The following is a 5,788-nucleotide window of genomic DNA, read 5'->3' on the forward strand; positions in this document are numbered from 1 at the left end:
CTCCTTCAGAGAGTCTGCCCCTCCTTCGCTTTGACTGTTAAAAGAACAACACAGAAGTTCCCAGCTAGCAGTCCTAAGTTGGAATATTGCGGGCTGGAAAAGGAAAAGATTAGATCCCGAATTTCTGTCCTATATAAACTCTTTTCAGATAATCCTACTGCAAGAAACATAGGAAGAAAATAAAATAGATATAAATGGCTTTGAACTGATATCACTTCCAGCTAGTCCCTCCCAAAAAGGTGGCCGGTCCAGAGGGGGTCTTGTAATCGCCATATCGCTTAAAATGAGTGCTAAACTCTCGCTAGTTCAGACTTTTCCTCCTTTTGCTTTTACAGGTCTGATTTCAAGCGAAAAATTCTCCCTATTAATCACCAATGTTTATCTTCCTCCAGGGGGTCTTATATCGGACCTCCATTATAGATGGGATTCTCTGGAAGATCATCTATTGGCATGCTATGTCATGTACCCTAAAATTCCATTGATAATGGGTGGTGACTTTAATGCACGTACAGCCGCCAATTGGGAGGGGATAATCAAGGCCAAGTGGTGGGTGCCTTCCCCCTATCCAAAATCTGATTTAATCTCTTTTACATCAAGAAGATCTAAGGGCATCAGAGTGAATGAGGCGGGAGTCCTTCTATATCAATTGGCCATTCGTATGAATTTGAACATTTTGAATGGCAATTGTCCACCGGACGTGCCAGGAGAATTCACTCATTTGGGCACATCAAATAGTGTCCTAGACTACCTTTTAGTTTCAGAAGACCTATTCTCAAACTGCTTTTATTTCAAAGTAGACAATGTTCAATCCAGTGACCACCTACCTCTAGCGGCCAAGCTAACGCTTGACTGGCACCCGGTTAGCGGCTCACATCCAATCCATGTAGGTTTAAATGCCGCAACACAAGTAAGAAGCATTAAATGGTCTATGAAACAGGCCCAAAAATATGCAGAATTCTTCCAGAGGAATATCTCCGATCCCCTAAGTGTTTCAGTGGAGGAGTTGTCTGAACCAAATAGGATATTGGAGTGGTTCTCCCACCTCTCTGTAGATTTAACTAGCTTCTTTACAATACCGAATCACCTGGTTAACTGAGATCAACCCAGGTTCGGTGCACCTTGGTATGACTCCAAATGTAAGCAAGCTAGACTCTCTCTCTGTTGTATCTACAACGGATATAAATCTTCTGGAGCTGTAACACTCCCTCCAGAGTACTTGCAGGCCAAAATTGCCTACAAACAGGCACAGAAGTCAGCCAAGAATGAATGGCACCAAAGACGTTGGCAAGCGTTGATTGCTGCCTCTAAGCTTCGCAGCTCTCGTGGTTTTTGGAATTTAATCAACAAAAGATCAAGGAAATACCCATTGACGGTTATACCAGCCCCGACATGGGAACAATTTTTAAGAAAATATTTCTCCCAGACAGCTAACCCTAACATTCATTCTGATACTCTTTCATGTCACTTGCCCATATGGCCAGATACGGACCCGGAGGAAATAGTAGATTTAATTGCTAAACTGAAAACTGATAAAGCACCAGGGCCAGATCTGATCCCGGCGGAAGCTATTAAACAACACCCAGCATGGTGGGCCAAAATTCTTGCAAAAGTTTTTGGTGCAATTAATGCCACGGGCCAGATACCAAGATCATGGAAGGAGTCCATCATAATTCCTATATATAAAAAAGGACCACCAGAGGACCCAGGAAACTATCGCAATATCAGTTTATTATCAATCATCGGAAAAATCTACACTCGCTTCTTGCTAACCAGACTAACCCAATGGGCCGAAGATTCCAATCTGATAGGCCATGAACAGGCCGGGTTTAGACCAAATCGTGCTTCTATTGACCAATCACTAATTTTATATCATTTGGCGCGGAAGTATTCTTCCCTTCCCGCATGGTCTTTTATATGCCACTTTTATAGATCTGAAGGCGGCCTTTGACAGTATCCCTAGAGAGCTGCTATGGGAAAAATTAGCAAAGTGGGGCATAGATAAAAGGCTGTTGTGGCTTATGATCCAATTACATGAAGGGACGGCCGCGAGGGTGAGGTTAACACCCGAGGGCGATCTCACAAACTCTGTACCAATAAATAAGGGGGTACGACAAGGGTGCATCCTTGCCCCCTATCTCTTTAACCTCTATATTAGTGATATGAGAACTCCCTTAGTTGAGACCCAAACCTCCATTCATGCACCCAGGCTTGCAGACTATCGCTGCCCCTTACTATTGTACGCGGACGATGCGGTGATCCTCTCATATTCAAGAATCGGTTTGAGGAGGGCCTTTATGATTTTCTCATTATATTGCCAAACAAATTTACTTACTATTAACCATTCTAAATCTAAAGTCCTAATTTTTTCCAGGAGTCGCAAATTGTATAGGTGGGAACTCGAGGGGAAGCCAATTGAACAAGTCTACAAATTTCAATATCTAGGAATTTACTTCCAGCATAATATGGGATGGAAGGCGCACATCACATACTTAAAAAATAAGGGCAAAGCCCTTATCTACGCTCTATTACGCTTTTTCTTTACAGAGGGGGCTATGCATGTTCCATCTGCCTTAAAAGTTTATAGTGCAAAAGTGGTAGCAACTATGGCCTATGCGGTCCCTCTATGGGGCGCTTTTGTAAACCTCATGCCTCTGGTGACATTGCAAAATCTTTTTCTCAGACGCCTTTTGAAGCTACCCTCCTGTGTAAGCAATTCTGCTATTCGCTTAGAACATAAGACCCCATCCTTAGAGACCCTGATGTGGAGACATGCTTTGAATTACTGGCTGTCCCTTTGGCATAAATTGCCCAATTACCATCTTATTCAGTGTCTTTGGAGAGATGAATTTACCAGCCCATGGGCAACAAAAATCCATTCCAAACTGTTGACATATGGAATCTCTCCTTCCGATATACTAAATTTAGATCTAATTACAGCAAAAAAGGTCATCAAACAAAGATTGGAAGAGGTTGATTTGCAACAAAATCTTACTACAGGTGGAGGTACATGTTCCCCGATAAACCAGGGCATTACATTTATGCCCCAGATACCTCGATATCTGTCTACCTTATCGGTTGCGTCGCATAGATTCGCTTTTGTTAGAGCCAGATTTAATGTGTTCCCCTCAAATGTGCTGAACAATAGATTTTCTAATGGTAAAACCTCTGTTTTATGCGCATGTGACAACAAATCAATAGAAACCCTTCATCATATCTTGTTTAATTGTCCTTTATATATTGTTCCCCGATCAAGGATACTGCGTTCAATCATTTTGGAAACTCTTGCAAAACCACCTGAATCACAGCTAGCCTATCTACTCCAGGACATTGATTCTTATAGAACATTACAGGTTGCCAGATTCCTGAATTCAGTTCTTTCATATAACAGACTTCATGGAATGCTGCATGACTATTAAAATCTAGTAAACTCTATCCACCATCTTTATAATCAAGGCCACAATATGGTACACCTAGAGATTGTATGTAAGGTGAAGGAGAGTATGCGTTGAAATATTTTAGTTGATATTTTAGAATGTAAAATGCTATTTTATTTATTGACTGGTTTTTACCTTGTGGGCTTATAGACGAATAAAGTATTATCTATCTATCTATTGTCCAGGAAATGGGTTTTCAGTTGGAGGGCATGGGTTGTGTGAGAGCATGTTGTGCGGGATAACCAGTCTCATATAACCAACATGCTTCAGTCTAATTAGTGCATGAAGAGGTTAACACCATAGAGTAAGCTGTCCTGCCATCTTAGCCATGTCTCTTCCCCTTACCTTGGGAGTGAGTTCTGATCTATTCTGGTATTCACTTCTTCAGCGTTTAATGTACTGTAGGTTTTTCCTGATTTTATGGTTTTATCTTTCTGTAAACGGCTTTGATGTTTCTTACCATCTGGTAGTGTATAAGTTTTATGAAATAAATAAATAATTTCGAATAAATAAATAAATAAACAAATAGGAAGCTGTAAAACCACAACCTCCGAAATGAAAGCTACTGTGCCTCCAGACGGATGTTTTTGCCTGGAGGGGGGCCGTATTCTGCAATGTGCTATCAATGCAATAACAGTGCAGCTTTCTAATGGACTGTCCACGCAAACATCATTCTGCTTTCTCAGTTGCTCTGCAATGCTTCGCCAGGGTTACCACATCATGGCCACCTGGGGGTGCGCTCCTGTGTTGTAGCTCAGCAAAAGCAGGAGAAAATTCCTCTAGTATGGCTCACAGTGAGGGCTGCTGAGAGTTGGGAGAGATCTCGGAGGCCAAAGAGTTTGCTTTTCTGCTCAGTACAGGGGATCTTGCCAGCTCTTCACCCCTGACTGGCCGAAGATGCCCATCTCTCATCCATGCAGCTCCACAGCGTGCCTGGATGATGACTCAGATGGAGCTGGACACACCATTCCTGAAGGATGATGTCAGGGGTACAGGGACAGAGGCACAGGGAAGGCAGGAGATGGAGAGCGATGGAGAGGAATCCCAGGACAGCGAGGAAGAGGATGACGATGACGCAAGGGATTCCATGAGTCTCTCCAGCGAATCAGAGGATTCCCAGAAGGGGGCGCCCGTGGTCAGGGCAAGGGGAGCCCCAGGGGGAGAGTGTCAGGAGCGGGGGGCCAGCAGGGGACCCCAAAGCGGCAGCTGGGAATCAGGGCCAGCTTCCCCACCAGAGCGCAGCGAAGGGGGGGGGGAGGTTCCAGTGTGTCAGGGGAAACAGCTCCGGCAGCAGAGAAGGAGGAGGGCTCAGAGGAAGCCATTCTCCCGGAAGGGGAGGAGGGCAGTGAGGGGAGTAGCATAACTGTCAAAAGGAAGGTTAGAGGTTGGGCGCGCGTGCCAAGTTCAAATGTAGAGGCGCGCGGAAGTACAGGGAGCCCGGGGGAGGAGCCAGGGCCCAAAGCACGCAGGAGGGGGGGGAGAGCAGTCTGAGGATTCAGCGTCAGGAGAATCCCGAAGGAGCGGAACCCCAGCGGGCAGAAGGACCCTGCGGAAAAGGAAAGAGAGAAAGAGGTGGAGCAGCGTAAGCCTCTTAAACTGGTGTAGGGGAGGGACGGATTCAGAGGGGACTTCTACCGTCTAGGGTTAACAGACGTGGGGGCTGCGCGCCTCGCTTATGGAACTTACTATGAACTGCAATAAACGTCCTTGTATATAAGAAGAACTTGGCGTTGGTCTTTTGTGAGCTGAGACCTGAGGCAGCCCTGACAGATGCAATAATATTGCAATTGTGGTGGACCAACTACATGTCATTTTGTTCTGTGATCCATCCCCTGTGCTACTATATTATTATCAGCCAGAGGGGCCCTCTTGTGCTATGAAGTGCAACTTAAGTGGGACAAATCCCCCAGCCCAATTACATTTAGATGGATTTAGGGGAGTGCAACTGGTTTGGTCACCCTGGCGTGAAGTCTTGCAGGCCCCACAGGGGACACCGCAACTATGATGTTGAATAGACGTTGAGAGGTGTGGGGGCACTGAATTTTGGCATCGTACAGGGCTCCCCTGGAATTTGAGATGCCATGGTTCACCGCTGAAGAACGTTTGTGGTATGAAAAAGGTACCTGGTTTCAGCTGGAAGTTAGGGGGCACTGGTTGGAAGGGTCGGAGTATGTCTGTCCCAAAAGCTTTGCAGGCACAAACAGTACTGAATACAGCCGTACATATAACTGCCCTCCTACTGTCATGAATAGATACAATCGTGAATCGACAAAAACGGGCATCTGGAAGGAACCATTATGCCAACAGGATGTCAGACTGAATGGGCCTTGGCCTGACCCAGCAAGGCTCTTCAA

This window comes from Podarcis bocagei, assembly GCF_964188305.1.
Source record: "Podarcis bocagei genome assembly, chromosome: W".
In the NCBI taxonomy this organism is placed as follows: domain Eukaryota; kingdom Metazoa; phylum Chordata; class Lepidosauria; order Squamata; family Lacertidae; genus Podarcis; species Podarcis bocagei.